Below are 19701 nucleotides of genomic sequence, written 5' to 3'. Positions count from 1 at the left end.
CTTGGCTCTGAGCTCACTCTGGGGCACTTGGCATTTTTCAGACCCAGCAATGTAGGTTCAGATCTGTAAAACATTTCTGCTGTTGCTCGTTCCTGCCCACAAGCTTACCTCCTCCCAAATACTAGCAAAATCTTATTTAGCCTACAAGTTCCAGATCAAATGTAACGCCCTCAGATGCTTTTCTGATTTCCATATTCCAAGCAAATGTTCAGTCCTGTGTTGCCCAAGTAGCCAGCCCAGAATGATGTTGGATTAACAATTCTCGGTGCTCATGGGAACCTGACAGGATTGATTCCTTTGAAGGAATTGCATAAAACTAAGCAACAAAACGGGGAATAAGTCTAGGTTTGTTTGCTCGCTTTTAAGTAAAATATTAGGACACGTGTAAATTTGAAGCCCTATCTATGTTAATATCAGAGTAAATTTAATTGAAAACTGCCTTGGGTGTATATGAAACCTACCAAAGTGTAACCAGTGTTTTTTGCATTCCGTACCACCTAGATCTGCTCAGACATGAAGTATGTTACGAAGAATGGTGGCTTCAGCAAACATTTGCTACAGACAAGGGACTACTTTAATGTACGCCTATTGTGAAAATGATTATAAAGGATGGTTCTTTCAAGCAGTCCTCTGTTATTGCATATACACAATCAGATTATAAACATTTTCTGTAAGGCCATGTTTGAAACAACTCTGTGGATGTGAAGTTATAAAATAACAACAGTGTTCAGTTTGATTCTTTTGGGACGTGACTCAATATGCAGTTTCAGAAACACAAACTGAACTTCTCATTATTACTCAGTGGGCGTGATCTTAAAGCCCGCCGTCGGCCTATCGGTTGAACTCTCTAAACCGATAAAAGGGTGCTGCATTACTGAAGACACAGCACAGGCAAGAAAAACTTTCAGAGCTTCAAGCCATGAAAATTACATTTCACTTCTGCCCTTTTAAAAATGTGTATGAGATCCAGCCATAGACCGTCTCACAGCAGAGTCAACATGCCTTTCCAGGCTTTACTACCAAGCAAGGGTTTTATAATGCAGGCAAATTATAATGCAGATATGTATTAAAACTGTTGAATGAGGACAATTTGTACCTTGTACTTTCCAAGAATTTTTCCAAGAGACTTTTGTTCTTTTTTGTTACAGATCTAGGCAAAATTAAATAAAAGTTGATAGCTTGAGGAAACAAACTTTACAAAAGGCAAGCTAATTAAAATATTGCTGAACACTGAAGAAATTTTGACAGATGTCTTATTTCGGCATTAATTCACAACTTCAGACCTTAACGAAAATTCTACTCCGTCTTTTGTTCTTGCCGATATCCAAACCCTCTCACCCTCTGCCTTGTGTAAAAGTGTTTCCAGGCAACCCCATCATAACTATTGCTTTTGTCTCATACCCTTTGTCCACCTCAATTCTTTTGTCATTTCTGTTACATAGATAGGCAACTCCAACTATACCTTTGCTACTTACGGAACCTATCTGGCATTGATTCATCCTATCTAATCCTATTCTCTCGCATTCATAATGGGTAAAAACATAAAAATACATAAATAAATCTCTCTTCCCCCACAACTATTTTTGAGGCCCTTTCCTTTATCACCTTTATCTGTCTTGCAGATAAATAAACACTCCTATTCTCCCCTGCCTTTATTTTTTCTCTAATGCCAAACTAGAAGTTATGGCAGGGGTCAGCCTCCTCTGTACTTCATACTGCTACTTCTTTTTAAATTTTTTAACATTTATTTATTTTTGAGAGACAGAGACAGAGCATGAGAGGGGGTTGGGGGTTGGGTTAGAAGCAGAGAGAGAAGGTGGCACAGAATCTGAAGCAGGCTCCAGGCTCTGAGCTGTCAGCACAAATCCTGATGTAGGGCTCGAACTCATGAACCGTGAGATCATGAACTGAGCCCAAGTCGGGTGCTTAACCTATGGAGCCACCCAGATGTCCCCGTACTGCTACTTTTAAGGACATTTAATATATCATGTTAAACAATATATATTTACCAGATCAAGTCCATCTCATTTTGGGGTATCAATCTTTTAGAATCACTCTTGCTGCTGTCTCCTCACATGTTTCTCCTTAAGCTTGTTCATTGCATCAATTTCACCTGCTGACGCACCCAGTTTCCTTAAGGCTACTTATTCTGCACAGAACTACTGTCTTGTGACTCATCATGCTGGAAGTAACCATTAGAAGGTGTCATATCTCCTCTGAGATCTCCAACCCAGCACCTTCCCTCTTCCACCATAGGTTACTTTCAGTTTAATACTCTTACTCAGCTGTTCTGCCACCTAATAAGCAATAATATAATTAAAGCGTTTAGAATCTTAAAATAACAGAGGTTTCTAGAGCAGTAACCTTTTTTCTCTCCTAAACTTTTGGCTCAATTACTTCAGTACTAGCACAATCAAAGCTCTCGTCTTCCTGAAGCTTTTCAAGCCACTGATGTCAATTCCAAGTCAGAATTCCTTCCTGGTAACCACGGCCTAAGTTCCCCTAACAAGCCCACAGAGTAATCCTTAGGAAAGATACAGAACCACAGGGAATTGAACAATTAGAGTCTTGCTTTCCATTTTTAGCTGGCCTTCACCACTATCTGGTACTCTGATTATTCATGTATAATTAATTCCCCAGTGAATTTTCCATACTTCCTAGTCTAGGTCTGCTGAAGGGTAACTGAAAGTCCGCAATCTCATGGTTCCTTCAATCCGTATAGTTGGTATTTAGATTTATTTTATAGGGATGCATTTATTTGTCATAAGCAATCAACACTAAGACCTGAGACGCTAACACTGTAAGAAACTAAAAGGAGGCTCGGGCTGAAAACCAATCCACACCAGAAGATTCTAACATGTGTTACGGTGGGGCAAAAAAAAAAAAAAGTTATAACCTTGAGAACTTTCTAGTCTGAGAGAAAGAGAATGAAGTATTTTAGGTCATCGGTATGAGGAAGGAGGTTCAGGAGGGTAAAACAGATCCACCTTGAGGGACTTGGTGAGAATCCGGAAGTCATAGAAAAGAGATCTGAAATATAGTCTAGGGAATATGGGATAAGGACCAGAAAAATGAGGCTTCAGAACTCAGTTCCAAAGAAAGTCGATGCATTATCAGGCAGAGGCTGAGACACGGGGCTCAGAAGCAAGAATGATCTTGATGCCAAATAGTGCCTTCTGAGGTCAGGAGCCTAGAGCTAAACTATTCACAGGACGCAAGGGGTGAACTAGGCCCACAGGAAGAGTGGAAATGCTCCTGGGAGCATTTAGGAATGGGAGCCAATAGGAATGATAATAAGGATGAAGCAGTGAAGAGAATGGAGTGAAGGAGCATCTTAGCACAGATGCTTGTATCCCCTTTCCTTCATGTCTGTGCACCGACGCATATTTGTATCTGTTTAAAATTTTTCTTCAGATTCACAAGAGGAAATGCCTCTATATAAAACTAACTGTTGCGTTTGTTTAATTGTTTTCTCAGACAAGACATTTTGCTTGCAGAGTCCATGGAGGATTTCTTTAAATATTTTAATTTTCTCTGCTTTGAGAGCTGGGTCTTACACCCGCACGACTCGTTATGACTTCAGTTATCCATGCATGTGGTATTTTAAGGGCCGTATTACGAAGGGGAAGACACCTGGAAACTTATTCTGATGTTGTCATTTTACTGCCCTAGGATGGGAGATGGTCTCAATTTAGAGGCCTTCAGTTGCTCTTCCCCTGAGAATAGCTGTGGTTTCATTGAGTTCCTCTTTTTGTTTGACGTTTAATATTTGATACTTTTTGCATGGATTAGAGTATCAAAACCACTCTGCAGAACTAGTGAGGCTCATTGGAAGGTAATTCATAGCAAAAAAAAAAAAAAAGAATCAAAATTATAGGATGTCCCTGTGTCTCTAGTAACTGAGGCTGCAACAGCCAGTCAACTAATCTTTTATTTGCAAAACACAATATTTTATTAATAAAAATAAAGGTAACTATTCCACCTGGATTGTAAACCACACCTTTCTACTCTCTTCTAGAACATTGTTCTTACAATGCTCTTTTTAACAGTCTCATATGGGTTCCTGACCTTCTGCCTTCAATTTCCTCTAGTCTCTGCCCTTCCAAAAAAATTAAATAAAAGTCATTGTTTTAACCTTCCATTTTAACTCTCGCCTTCCTTTTTCTTAGCAACTTTTTTTAAAGTTTATTTATTTATTTTGAGAGACACAGAGACAATGCCAGTAGGGTGGGGCAGAGAGAGAGAGAGAAAGAGAGACAGAGACAGAGAGAGAGAGAGAGAGAGAGAGAGAGAATCCCAAGCAAGTTCCATGCTCACTGCAGAACCTGATGCGGGGCTCAAAACCACGAACCATGAGATCATGACCTGAGCCAAATGCAAGTGTTGGGCACTTAATTGAGCCACTCAGCTGCCCCTTTTCTGGCAGTTTTTAAGTCAAGTACCTGCCATTGTCAGACAATCTTGAAGAAATCATACTAAGTCATTTCAAACTCTATCATTAATCTAAAACAGGGTAACGAAACTTACATGTCTTCTTGTAATAAAGTTCTATAATTCTAAAAGTATGTTTTTAAAGATTTGCAGAGACACCTGGGTGGCTCAGTTGGTTAAGCATCCTACTCTTGATTTTGGCTCAGGTATTGATCTCACCGTTCATGAGTTCAAGCCCCGCATGGGGCTCTGCGCTGACAGTGGGAGCCTGCTTGGGATTCTCGCTCTCTCTTTCTCTGTCTCTGTCTGTCTCAAAATAAATAAATAAACTTAAAAAATAAAGATTTGCAATTCTAGAGAAGGTTAATAATGAAAACCTACATAAGAGTTAATTTGGTTAAACTCCTTATTTTATAAAGGAGAAATTAATTATTCTTTAGGATATAGTATGTGACTGAACAATATTTTTACTCATGATTTATATTTACCCAATTGACAGCATCAATATGTAACATTTAGACTACTAAATAGGGATCGGTAGCTACTATTTTGAAGAAAATAAAGCCCAACTCTATAAATGTATATAGAGTAATACCACTCTAACAATACTATATATTTTTTCAATGTATCTGGCATTTAATACACCCGGTAATTATTGCACAACATTTCAGATTGAGAAATGTGGGCATCTATTGTGTATGTCAATTATGATAGTAGCAGGTATAAGCTTTTTTGGCCTATTTACTCCTTTACTGGGTAGAATAGGGGACCAAGGAATGTCAAAAATATCCAACACGTATATAGTACTTACTGTGTGTTCAGACAGTGTCCTGTTTTTTTAATATATATTCTATATGTATCAACTCATTCAGTCTTCACAACAACCCTAGGAGATACCTATTTCAGAGATGAATAACCTGAGGTTCAAAGAGGTCAAGTAACTTGCCCAAGGTATGTGGAAAATTTGGAATTCGAATACAGGCACTGTGGACCACGTTTTTATTCTAAGGGTGCTTTCTTCTGCTTCACATCAGGATCTTCTTTTCTGTCCATCTCTTAGCTTTGCTTGTCTCTTCTTTGCTTGATTAACGTGGTGTCTCTCCCACTTTGTAAAAATGGCCACCTGCAATACTGATGGAAAGATACAAATTTTCCCTTCCCTCCACATGAAAAGTCCAAGGGGGGAAGTAGTCAAGTTAACCTAATCTCTGCAGCCAAGAAAGTGCTGTGATTGGATAGATTTCAGTCACGTGACAAGCTTTTACCCGGCAGAGATCCATCCCATTAAAACCACTTCAAGATAGATATTAATTTTGCTAAATATAGCAATCTTTGAAGTAGATTCTAGAGTGGGCTAAATGAGAATTGAGAAGTATGAGACATGAACTTACCCCAATCCCTGTTTTGAATTTTGTTTTGTTTCGTTTGTTTCTGGCAAGTATAATTCAAACCCAAATTTTGAAAGTCAAAGAGAAACCCACCAGATTCCTTGTGTTCTCAGTTAACTCAGCTGACACAGTTCTTTCCATCTGGTCCCAGGAATTCTTGTGGTCCCATCTTTCATGATAATCTTGGTATGGTGCACATGCTACTAAATATATTGGTAGAAAAAGGGGAAGGAAAGAGTTTCAGTATACCTTGTGAGTGCTTTTCACTTACCGAGGTTTTTTAGAATAAAAACTTGGTGAGGAGCTGATTTTTTTTCTCCAATTCCCCTATACATCAGACTAATGTTTCCTTGAGTGGAAAATGATACAAACACAGTTTGTTTGTTTGTTTGTTTGTTTGTTTGTTTGTTTGTTTTACCACAGAATGCTTGGGCTTTATACATTTTATGATCTATATACTATAAAGGTTACTGAATTCTGCTTGCTCAAGAATGCTATGCTTATTAAATGAGATAATGTATGTAAGGAACTAGAACATAAGAAAAATGTTGGTAGAGAGACAGTCATCAGCATTCCTTTCCAACTTCCAATTCGATGTATGTCACCTGAACATACTTGTTTCCAAAGTTTTCAAAATTAGTAAATCCAACGTGATGGCAAGTGCAGTGGTTTACAAGATATAATTTCCCAAATAAGCACCATCACCCTTACTGGGCACTCAGAAATGCAGTCTGGGGCTTGACCCCCACTGAATCAGAAATTCCAGGGGTGGAGCCCCAGTAATGTTTTAACAAGCCTTCAAGGTGATGCTGATGTATATTGACCTTAAAAACCACTGTCAGAGGACTTTCTCCCTTTTGCAGGGCCACCTTCCCTTGCCTCAGTGATAGGGGACTGCATTCTTTACTAATTAGTATTTAAACAGAAATTTATGCCAGAGAGTTAACAATCGATCCCATATGATTCTCTTCAAAACACAGAATGTTATCATCAGGTCTTCAACAGAACTGGGGCGATATTTCTTGGCTTACCTATTTTGTGCTTGCCAATAACACTGATTTGACATCAATACGATATGTTCCCTGAATCTTGCTTGTGGTATAAGGTGTTTATCTCTTTGGGGACTACTATGGTCTGCTTCAGTGGCTGATCCATATATTCAGTGGGATCCTTTTCACAGTTTAATTTCTTAGTCGGTGAAGCTACCAGAGTCTTTTCCTTGCACTGCCATGTAAAATATAAACATTAGAACAGTGGAATAGATGGTTGAGGGTCATTTTTGGTGACTCCTCTGGGCAATTTTCAATAATGCCCAGTGAAAGCGCTATTCATCATTTTTTTCTGACAATATATCTCTAGCATAGTATTCATAAATATTTGATTGACTCTCGCAGGCTAGAAATCTCCTAGTAGATAATATAACATGTCATGGTTTTTTTGCACCAATCATTTGGATCACCACCATAAAAAATGGTGTACATTATTCCATTGATACAATGTACTCAGCTTACATTCAATATACCACAAAACCCCATGGTATACAGGCAAGCCTTGTTGGTTCAGGTAGAATTAGTTTTCTTGTAACAGTTGGAAGTTATGCATCAATATGCATTTACTCTCTAGTTTTAACAGTCAGTCCATACTTACTCATCTAAGTAGTTTCATAGCCTATTTGCAGATAAGTTGCAATAATTATGGCAGTTCAACAGTCTATACATTTCTGCTGTGAAGGGCGAGCATAAGCCACATATTTACATTAGATCTATAAAACAAGGTCTACTTACATCCAGTCATTTTGGCTGCAAATAATACTCAGTTGAATAACTCCAAGAAAAATATTGAAGTAGAACATAGGAATCCATTTTCCAATATCTTAGCTAGAATGTCACAGTGTTTTTACTGCATCATTCCGAAACTTGTGCAGAAGTTCCTTTCGCCTGTGAACTTGGGGTCTAGAGGTCCATGTTGATAGTACAGTTCATGAAATCAGCTTTTGAGCACTGAATTACATTCCAGATGATGATTTTAGAGCCGAATGGGCACTGTGGGAGAGCATGCCTTGGGAAAATGTGGAGTTGGGGTGGGTTTGGCAGTAAACCAGACACGTACTTGGGTGTGGGTGCTTCTAAATCAGATGGTGCTCAAAGCAGATGGCTGATGTGTATGGCGTTCCCATCAGGTGAAGACCATGTAGGTCATCCTCTAATGAGGACTTAGTTCTCACACAGCTCCTGTCATTCAGACAGTGCTTCATTCCCTGGAAGCTTCTGGGCCTCAGCTTAACTCATACGCGTTCTCCAACATTGGGGCTCTCAGCATTCAGGCTTTCCTCCATGCTTTTCCTTTCTTCCCAGGCTATTTTGGTAACCCATACAAACTCCTTTTTTTACCCCTTTATAAAAAACAAAACAAAACAACAACCGAAAAAACACCTCTCTTCTTTCTTTTTTTCCTCATGATTCTTTTTGGACAATAAGGTGGATCCTGTTTATATGTTCAAACTTGAACCCCAGTTATTATTAGCAACAAAACTGCCTCCTCCACTCCACTAGAGGGCAGTGAAAGCTTAATCTTCCTAAAGACCATTGTTTGGTATCCTGGGGATGGTCATGGGGCTTCCAGATTTATCATTCTAGAGAAGGTTTTAAAAAGTGTGAGGAAGAAGGTGTTCAGGAATAGGGACCAGATGCAATAAAAACTTCTCTTTTGTTTGAAGAAACACTTTATTCCTGAGATCTAGTCAATGGACTTTTCTACTTACAATGCCCAAGGCATGAACAAAGGAAGCTATGGTTGGCCTGAGTCCACTATCAAAGGATTCTGAGTGCACTGTATGAAAACTTCGGCCAGTATGCTACTTAGATATTGGCTGGAGCATCCTCCTTGACCATAGTCACTTCTAAAAGAAACCTTTTTCCTTGATGTGTACATAACAAATGGTCCCTTGACTATAGGCTGAGTAGGCAACAGTGACCTCTGTGGCCTGACTTGAAAAGATGGCTCAGGCCTGTCCAATTTCTGCTTCCATAAACTTAAATTTGGAATAAGAAATACATGAAATGTTTTCCAGTTACTGGTAGGAGTTTAAGGTGGAAAGTTATGATACGGGGGAAAAGCCCAAAAGAAGCCATGATGTGCAAACTGAAGTTACAAGGAAGCTTAAGATAGTGAGAAGGCTGATGTGTTGTAGAGAAGCAGATACAACCTGAGGGAGGAGAAAACAGGAGAAATAAGGTATTAGAGCTTCCTATGGGTTTCCACTTACAGTATATGTGTATCTTTACATAGCAAGATATGTGCTCTCATCTAGTTTTGATTTTAAGAACTCAGCTTCTTTTCAATGTATTTTAAATACTCACTTGATCCTTTTTGGGTCATTCTGTAACAAGTTCCTCTTGTTCCTCATAGTGTTCACAACCTTATCAACATTCACATCCTGCCAAAGGCCTTCCCTCAATAATTAGAGCTGTTTGAAGTCTCCTTTCTTACGGCTGGCAACAGCACAACCTTCCCAGCACACTGATGATGGATGCCCTTGCCCAATGGTCTTTCTGTAGAAATCTGAAAAACTCCTTTTACCAAGGAGACAGAGAATTTGGTTGATTTATCCCAAGATGATCTGCTTAACTGGTGATTCCCTTACTGAGAATCTCTTAGTTCCTTTTCCTCTTTGCTTCTGGCTCCTGAAATGGTCTTCCTCTTTTTTTTTTTTAATTAGAAATTGTTTTAATTGAAATATGTATAACATATAACATTGCGTAAATGTAAGATACGAATCATGTTGACTGGATACATTTATATGTTATAATGTCTGCCATTGTAGTGACAATTTATACTTCTGTCACATCACATAATTACATCTTTTTAGTGATTGGGATAATTAAGATCTAGGGATCTTCTCTTTTTTTTTCTGTTTTTAATGTTTATTTATTTTTGACAGAGACAGAGCATGAGCGGGGGAGGGGCAGAGAGCGAGGGAGACAGAATCTGAAGCAGGCTCCAGGCTCCGAGCTGTCAGCACAGAGCCCGATGCGGGGCTCAAATCCACAGACCATGAGATCATGACCTGAGCCGAAGTCAGACTCTCAATCGACTGAGCCACCCAGGCATCCTTTTAAGACCAACTTGTTTTGGGAAGTCCATCAACAATCTGTCTTCTCAGCTCTTTCCTGAGTTGGCCAAGTGTTATAGATTCTAATCTTATTTCCGGAAGAAGAGATTAGCTCCCTTGTTCCTGCAGGTTCAAGGTTAACACTACATACCTACCAAAAAAAAAGGCGGGGGGGTACGCCTGGGTGGCTCAGTCAGTTGAGCGACCGACCTCAGCTCAGGTCATGATCTCGTGGTCCAGTGAGTTAGAGCCCCGTGTCGGGCTCTGTGCTGACAGCTCAGAGCCTGGAGGCTGCTTCTGATTCTGTGTCTCCCTCTCTCTCTGCCCCTCCCCCACTCATGCTCTGTGTCTGTGTCTCAGAAATAAATAAACATTACAAAAATTAAAAAATAAAACAACACTACATACCTACTTCCTTAGCTGTGAATATACTAGCTAAGCTCAGGACGGAAGAGTCCTCAGACATTCTTTTTATTTGTTACTTTTGCCCTTCAAGCCACTTTGACCTCCACTAAGGAGAAATCATAGACAGTCCGTACCCAGATGTATGTCACAACTTCTCCATATCTATAGTCCTCGGGGTCAGGCCCACAAGATTCAATCTTCCTCAATGAATAGAGATCTCAAAGCAAAATACCATTGCAATTCACCACACAATTCTATTCTTCCTGGCCTCTGATTGTATCATGTGTGCCTTTTAGTGTTCTTTTCAGTGAACACTGGGATACAGCCATATGTTGTGCATTTGGCCCCTTTTATTTTGTCCAAATTCACCCTTTAGTATCAGTGGTATGGGATGAAAAATAAGGATCTAACTGCTAGACAGTGTCATGGTAAAAATAGGAGAAAGTTCATACTGAGATAGAGAATATTTCACATGATAAGCATGTGACTAACCTCAAGTCAGGGGTTAGTTAAAAAGGGGCTGGTAATCTGAAAGAAATTAGTTTGAATTTAGAGAAGCACATGATCTTTGGACCATCTGCAAACCTGCAGTACAAAATTTCCTTCTTTAGCGACATTATTTTGTAAGAAAGTTACCTGCCCTATTTTAATTGCTCTCTGATTTCTTACATTCACTTTCTTGTCCCATGATCCACTTGACATCATGATACGGTGTTTGTTTGTTTGTTTGACTTTGTTTGTTTGCTTGTTTGCTTTTTAGCCAGATTTTGGAGGAGATCAAGTCAGTTACCTTTTCAGAAACCTGCAGTGGCTTTTTTTGTTAAGCATGACCATCACACGCATCCGAAGTCATTGTAAGCGTTTCAGTTAATCCGTCCTCTAGATTGTGCCCACTAGTTCTCTTTAAAATACAGAAGCTGAGGCCACACGCGTAACTGTCCACAACCCAAACTTCCTGAGATCCCTAACGAAGAAGTTTGGCCATGTCTGTATGTTTCATGATGATGCTTTGTCTGGAATATTGTTACTGTTCTCCTTGGATAATTTCTTTTCATTCCTCAACACCTACCTCAGGATAACGCCACACTGTGTTTTCTTTAATTATAACTCTGATGTGACAAAATCATGTGTATATTCCTCCCCCAGACTGAAATTTTGACATTTCTTACCTTTGTGTCCCCGGCAGAGCTTTGTGTCCAGCATACCATTTGCCTCCCTGAAGGGCTTGTTCTGGAGAAAGAGAGAAAGGGAGTGTTTAGGTGTCGACTCTTTCAGGGACTAACTCAGCTGCAGAAAGCCACTTTGGCCAAAGTCATGCCCCTTTCAGGGGTTCCTCATTTAATGGATATTTAATAAAAGGCATAAAGGTCTGGTTATTTGCTTCAATGTGGGACAAACTAAAGGCCAGGCTAGTTTTAGAGTTTCCTGCAGAATCTCCCAAGCTGTTATTGGACATGCAATGCTTCTTGACTTTTCTCGCGTCCTGATCCCTCTTCCTTCACCTCCCTTTCCCAGGAGTTGGTACCAAGGCATTGCTTCATGATCTGCATGAAACACTGCATCTCAGACTCTACTGACTATGGAACTCAACCTGTAATTGGTATCAGGAGCGATCCAAGGAAGCAGGAGATACGAGGGGGTTTTGTAACTGGATCGTTTGCTGCCCAGATAGCAACAGAGACTGGTATTTTGTGGGCACAGATAGCCTCTGGCACAAAGTTATAGTCTGACATCTTCTAAAACTTCCACCGATGTGACCTGGAATGGTATACTAGTGCAGCAGAAGAAGAGAATAAGTGCATTAGCTGGTGCATTTTGTCAATAGTTTGAGAAATATGGGGAAAACGGTTAATTATAAGGTCAGTGAAATTGAGTAGCTTTTTCTCAGTTTAATTGACTCTCTAGAAAATGATAACAAGCTGAGAGCGATTAATCACCAATTGAAAGCTAATATGAAAGTCAGAGGGCCATTTTGGTAGCATGCGTAAAAGCTCTCATTTCCTGTAGAGGGAAGGGAAAGAGCACTGAAAAACAGCCTGGAGACTTAATCATTAGAATAACCGAGCTAAAAGAAAGTTTCGACTGTCAAACAGTACAGGTCTGCTATGAAGTTCAGGGCCCTAATTGGGAAATAATGACATCATAACATTGGGATAGGGCTGTTTGTTACACAGTTCCATAGGTCTGAACTGTGGGTACAGCAAGGCCCAGCTAGGTCTTTTACTTAAAATCTAACCAGACCCAAATCAAGATGTTGATAGGACTGCATTCCCTGCTGGAGGCTCCAGGGATGAATCTGCTTCCAAGCTTATTGAGGTGGTTGGCCAAATTTAGTTCTTCACGGTTGTGGGACTGAGGTTGTCATCTGTGTGTTGGCTGTCCTCTGGAGGTCGCTCTTAGCTCCTAAAGGTCACTCTGGTCTCTACATGTGGGATCTTAACTTCAGAGCCCGTAGCAGCAGTTCATTGAGTCCTTTTAACATTTGGAATCTTTTAAACTCCCCTGTTTCTGCGTCTTTCCTTCTTCGGGCACATCTCTGTGACTCTGCTAGAGAATGTTCTCTGCTTGAAAGGGTTGGTATGATTAGATTAGGGCTGTCTAGGTAATCCCAGATAACCTCCTGATTTTAAAGTCCAGCTTCATAACTTGCATTGGTTAAGTCCCTTTTGCCTTTGAACATAACGTATTCACAAGTTCCAAGAATTAGAGCGTAGACATTTGAGGTTCCTTCTATCTTTCACACATGTCCAATTTCTGTATCCAAACCAATTTTCAGACCCAGTTATATTGACTGTAGAAAAAGCAGTGTTCCCAGGAGGAAATATCTTGCAGTACCTTGACAAATGAACATGGTAAAGATTTTCCTCCATCTAGTCCCAAAAGTAACGATGGCTCTTTATGCCAGTGACTGTACATTGGGAAAAGGGCAATGTTCGTACACTTGGAAGACTACCGAACATAAGAGTCATGACCCTCCTGTTTGAATGGGGGCATATGGGGCCAGGACATAAACGGAGTTCTGGCCAATATCCAGCCCACAGCAGGTCCACTGAATCCATAGACACATGGGTTGTTATTTTCTCACTTTCTGAATGTATAATTGGGACAGATGTACTTACTTATTAGGATAACTCTCACATCTAGCCTTAGTCCTGTAGGGTAGGAGCTATCATAGTGGGAAAGGCCAAGGAGAACCCTCTGAAATTTCCCCTTTCCAAGACTGTAAATAAAAAAGAGCATCTCTCCATGCAGATGGTGGCTACAGAGCTCAGCCAAAAGCTCATAAATTGTTTGATAAGTAACTAGCACAAGTTCCCACATATCATTAAATCAGACCAGGGTGATGTTAAAAAAAAAACAAAAACAAAACAGTGGGAATGGTCCTATGACGATGAGGACTGCCAGTCATTGCATAGCAGACCAATTTAGAAACTGCAGCCTGTTAGAGCATTGGAAAAGCCTGAGAAAGGTACTGCGGAAGCTCTCCAGCTTCCCTGTGTAGACAGTCCACAGGATGCCCTAATAATCAGTCTGCACCCAAACTCTGAGTGCCTCTCAGACCAAACAACCTGCTACATGTATCCTAGCTATGCAACCAATATTGTTGGGGTGCACATAACTAAAGTTCCTCCATATTCTGATGCTAATCCGCTCTGTACTGGGCATTATGCTCTACTCCTCAATATGCATTCCTCCCAGATCAGTTTGAACAATCAAGGTCAGTCCACTGGGCTGAAGAGGGGCCAGCCCTTCCACCGCATTCACAATGTATTCTGAATCCAACCACTTCTGATCTTCACCACTATCATCCTTCTTTAAGCCACAGTTTCTTTATCTGTACTTCTTCCCTAGCCTCTTATCTCTACTCCTGCATTTGCCCCTCTAATTGATTCTCTGCAGGCAGAGTGATCTTTTTCAAAATGTAAATCAGATCACAACACTCTTCTCTTCAAAACCATTCAATACTTCCCTTAGAACAAAATCCAGCAACCTTACCAAGGCCTGTAAGACCCTTCATGATCTGCCTTCCTTGCTAACTTTCTAATTCAGCTCCTTACATAACCTATTTTTGGTATTCTGTTCTAGCCACTTTGCCTTCCACAGAGTTTTCTTGAACATGCCAGGTTCATTTTTGGCTCAGAGCTTCAGATTTGTTCTCTCTGTATAGAAACAGATTTCCTCAGATATTCACATGGCTCCCTCCTTCAGTTCACTCAGGTGTCTGCCTAAAAGTCACTTTCTCAGATACTCCTTCTCTGCCCACTCAACCTGAAATTCCTCCTTTAAAATATACATATTCTTCCTTCTCCTTTACTCTACTGTGTTTTTGTCCCTAGAATTGGTCATAATCCAACATTACATGTTTTGATAATTTGTGTATTTTTGGTTTCCCCAACTGGAATACAAACTCTACGAGGGCAAGGGTTTCATCTAGTTTAATGCTGTAGTATTTAAAAATACCTAGAGGGACGCCTGGGTGGCTCAGTCGGTTGAGCATCCGACTTCGGCTCAGGTCATGATCTTCTGGTCTGTGAGTTCGAGCCCGCGTCTGTGCGTTCGAGCTGTGCTGATAGCTCAGAGCCTGGAGCCTGCTTTGGATTCTGTGTCTCCCTCTCTTTCTCTGCCCCTCCCCCGCTCATGTTCGGTCTCTCTCTCTCTATCAAAAATAAAAAAAAAAACATTAAAAAATTTAAAATACCTAGAGTAGTGCTTGGCAACCTTAGATGGGCTCTCCAAGCGTTTGTTAAGTAAATAAGCTACTCAGAAAGTGGTCCAAATTTGGTCAGTGACTTGTGAGGAGAAGTACATTAAGTGTCTTCTGAGGAAGGCTCATCATTCCTAAAGTAGACCCTTAGGAAGAGAAAAGATTCTCTCTTCTTCCTCTGGATATGGTTGAAAATGTGTGGCTTGGAATGTCTCAGCCACCTTTGCATCAGCCCGAGGAGGAAACCTATGGAAAGACTGAAGAATGTGAAGAAGTAAAAAGAACCTGGGTCCTTGGTGAGCTCAACCAACTGCTGACTTATCTCTATGGAAGCCATCCATCCCTACTAGGAATGTGAATTGTGAGAAAGAGTAAACATGTTCTGCTTATGCCAGTGTTCTTAAGGATATTTCATTCATGATTTCATTCTTCACAGCCAAGAGCAATCTGGCTCACGCATGTACCTTTTCTAGCCCTTCCTACTACACAATTCCATACACCTGACTCTTCAGACTCATTAAAACTCCAGATGCCCAGCTAAATGTTCATCTGTGCTTTTGCTCAGCAGTTCCCTCAATCCCTTGCTTCTACACATGTGAAATTCTACTCAGCCTTGACACTCCCTCTTCTGTGATCGAACTCAGAAGTTTCCTTCCCCTTCATACCTTCCCTCACTGCCTCATTACAATCATTCTGCAGTAACCTAATAATTCATTGCTTATTTTCTTCCTGGTTCCTATCAATTCAAGCTTCATGCTACACTTATTTCTCCCCATTCTCAACCTTCATTCATTCAATCATTTATTCATTCATCAACTTTTAGAAAGCATTTATTGCCAGACTTTGGCCATATATCAGTAAACAAAACATGCACAAATTTGGCTCTAATAGAGCCTGAATACTTGTTGGTAAGGATGGGAGTAATCATTCAATAAATAAATTAATTAAATAATACATCAGGGAATCCATAGTTTGAAGAAAAATAAAACAACAGAGGAGTGGATGGGGAATACCAGAGTATGTGAGGGGGGATTGCAATTTTATAAAAGGGTAGTTTATGGGGCGAGGGGTCGGGTTCACCTCATTGCAAGGCAACACATGAGCAAAGACTTGAATGAGTTGAAGCAGTGAGCCATCTACCTGGGGCAGAGTGTTCCAGGTGAAGGAAATAGGCCTAGGACAGAAGCACCCTCGAGTTTGAGGAATGGCAAGAAACCTTTTTGCTCAGAACAAAATGACTGCAGTAGTAAAGAACACATCTTCAGCACCTCACCAGGAACCCTGCACAGCCACTCAACTACTGAACTTTCAATAAATGATTGCTGAAAGGGCATTTTGCTAGTTGTTTCTATTGATTGGATTAAAGATTATGTGCATCAAGAATCAAAATAGCCTCACTTAACATTTTAATTGCACGTAGTATGAAGCAGATTTGTTTTCTACCATTCAGGGAACTTTCCTGAGATATTTACAGCTCCCAGTGTTTAGACTCACGTATTTTAGTCTTAATTTATCCCACATTGGCATAAGCTCTAGATCTCAGGTTCATTGTCTTGAGGCTAGCAGTTATCACAATCATAGCGAGATGTAACATAAGCCACAGTTGTGAGATGAATGATCCAAAGAAATAAGCCTCTTGCTGATGCTTTGGCTTCTGCTCTTGCCTCTGGACTGGAACACTGCCGTTCATATCAAAGATTTAGTCCTGGCTACTCCAGATCCATGGTAACATTAGCCATCTAGTATGCACCTTGGTTGAGGACCATCTCAGCTTCTACTGAGTTATGATAACCTGCCCATCACTCCTGTCACTCTGTTCCAATAGCATCACTCCAGGCATCTAGCCAAGAACTAGACAATCTTTTATCATTGCCTCAGATAGACCTATACCATTCCCATCGCCTATTGGAACAGAGCTACCTGCCATGATATGTCTCCACGACTGTACCACACCACCTAAGACAATCCAGGCCTAGGTGATTAAGACTGCATCATAAGTCTGGGCATCTGTACTTGGGCATCACTTCCTGAGGTCAGGGTCATCTCACCCCATCAAGAATAGTCTAATCATATTTTGGCCCACAGTGTTTGGCTCCCTTGATGTTCCATGGTTCTCCATGAATATGTATATATCCTTGTCAAGTACCCATTACACTTTCCTTTTTTTTTTTTTTCAGGAAAAATGGCTGCATAATTGCCTTACATCCTCATAATTAAGAAATCATTCAAGAAATTCTTCTCAAAACCAGATTTGCTTCAAGGCGCTTTGCTCTCACCAAGCTAAACAGAGAAGCTAGCCACCTTTAAACAACAGCTACTCTATTTTAAATCACACACATTAAAATGGTTTCTTTTGTATATAGCTCATTTCTATATATATTCTAATTAAAAGTTTAAAAAAACTGATTCATAGAAAATATGTTTTGATTACTAATTGGTAATTAGTAAGGACTTTGATTGCTAATTGGTAAGTTTGTCAAGAAGAAAAATATATGTTTAAAAGAAGTTGTATGATTTTATTTGTAAGAACTTGCATGCATTATTATGAAGGAACTGCATCATAATCACATTTAAAATTGTTATTTCTGTAAAGTTAAGCTCAGATGTGCCACTTGTGATTATCAGGGCCCAGGGACAAGAATAGCCAATTGTCAATAAAATTTCATGCTAAAGTCATTCTATCTGGGTAAGCACTGGTTTGAAGTTGTCATAGGAGAGTTCATTACAATGACATAGAAATTCTACAGTTTGTTGTTAACTTTTTAGCAAAACTCTCTAAATGTAGATGATTGACAAATCTAGATATAAACATAGATGGTATGCAGAGATATATGCACATATATATTTGTGCATTGTATCAACACTTATTGAATAAATAGGCTAGAATTTATTGAATTCTATACATTTACTGAATACTATAAGCTAGAGGCTGTTCTAAGTACAGGAGATGTGCTTGATCTACTCAGAAACAAAGGCAAACAATATATACTCAAATAATGGAAGTGTGATGAGTGGGAAGGAGGTAACTTAGGTAATATGTCAGAGAAGTACTGTAAGGAAGTAACGCTTGAATTCAGACCTAAACGTTGAAAAGGATTCAGTCATGTGGATGATTCCAGGAAGAATGATTTTAAAATGGAGAAAGTAAATGACACAGAGTACAGTTATGATATTATTGCACTGAGGAAGCTTTGAATGCTTTTAAATTATTTAAGTGACTATACAGAGTCATATTTAACCTTAGTTCCATCTTCCAAGAAAAATGTATCCTCAGGTTATGATTTAAAAATTCTCAGTAAAACTTATCACTTTCACTTTCCACTGTAGTTTTGTATCAGAAACTATTTTGGATGTTTGGATGATCCAACTACTACCCTCCATGGTCTCCACAGAGGTGACCATGTGACACAGCTCTGGCCAATAGAATATCAAAAAAAGCAAACTGAATGGGGTTTCCTAGAAGCCTTTTGTTTTTCTGAGTAAATAGCTTTTACTCATTTTCCCTGTACGTTTTTAGACAAATAACGAAAGCTTCAAGCTCTGAAATGAGGAACGTGAGAAGAAAACCAAGTGATCATGGAGATTTTGGATATTGTTAGGCTGAGGAACCATAACTATTTGTCAACTTTAAGACTTCTTATTATGGGTAAACAGATAAACCTTTATTCAAACTATTATTATTTGCATGTTTTGTTACTTTGAGCTGAAGCATTCCTAACTGATACAGCTGGTGCTATGCTCTGACCTTGATCACATTCTTGATGACTTCTATTCATTCCTCCTTGGTTATGCCCTCACTTCCATCAAGCAATTTCTTCTTTAGTGATGGGAACTAAATCTTAGGGAAAAATATTTAACTTTATACTTTTCATGCATACTCAGATTTGGTACCTAATAATGTTTTACTATTAATGATTTTTAAAGCTGTACTTGTTAAAACACTTCCTTTGTGTTTATTTCTACAAAGAAAAAAATAAGCATCATGTTTATTTTAGATATTTTTTCATAGATGTAGCGTTGAGTAACACTTAGAACTAAATATACAAATTATCATCTTTCAACATTTTATAGATTATAACAGAGCTGGGAAAACCCTTCTCTAGAATTCATTAAGTGATGCTTTAGATTGTCTTTCTGGGGATGATTTTGCTTTCACACAAATTGTTCAAGAAGGATGACTGAGTCTAGAAAGGGAAGAAGGAGGTGAGTCATTATCTCTATCCTTGCAGAGAATAAATAAGTCACTGAATTTAGCATCTTGATTTGGTGTTCCTAAATTGGTTTTCTTACATTTTTTTAATATTTACATTTGAAAATAAACCCAAGTAACCAATTATATCAACTAACATTCACTTTATCTGTTAAATTATTTTTAAAGATTTGAAAATTTTCCCAGTTTTATCAAGTTTAATTACTTTATATTTCTTTTATTTGGAAATTATTGTTAATAAAGGTTATCAAAACCAAATATTTTAAATACATTTCTGTATTCTAAGTTTGTTAGATACAGCGAGAAAAGACCCAGTGGTGAGAGAATAATGCATTGGGGAGTCAGAAATCCAAAAGTTTTTTTTTTTAAACAAACAATAACCCTCAGACAAATGGTTTCATCTTTTTAAACTTGTGTTGAACATGGTCACTTGATTTGTCTTCTACCAGAA

At 39.3% G+C, this 19701-nt stretch overlaps 1 protein-coding gene across 4 annotated transcripts in view; it reads left to right on the top strand.

The window, feature by feature from the left end:
- Nucleotides 1-19377, top strand: part of CCER1 (coiled-coil glutamate rich protein 1) — a 45493-nt gene extending 26116 nt beyond the window's left edge. Inside the window, exon 4 of one of the 4 annotated variants that reach the window (XR_006600942.1) lies at nucleotides 17218-19377. The gene's annotated coding sequence lies outside the window, so the exon portion shown is untranslated. Of the gene's footprint in view, nucleotides 1-501; nucleotides 1757-17217 lie in introns of those variants that run through there. The other 3 variants (XR_006600944.1, XR_006600943.1, XR_002159942.3) reach the window with 3 other exon arrangements.
- The last annotated feature ends 324 nt before the right edge of the window (nucleotides 19378-19701 follow it).

This window comes from Felis catus, chromosome B4, assembly GCF_018350175.1.
Source record: "Felis catus isolate Fca126 chromosome B4, F.catus_Fca126_mat1.0, whole genome shotgun sequence".
Lineage (NCBI taxonomy): Eukaryota > Metazoa > Chordata > Mammalia > Carnivora > Felidae > Felis > Felis catus.
Note: the sequence above shows the minus strand (reverse complement) of the source record. Positions and strands in the feature narration are given on the sequence as shown.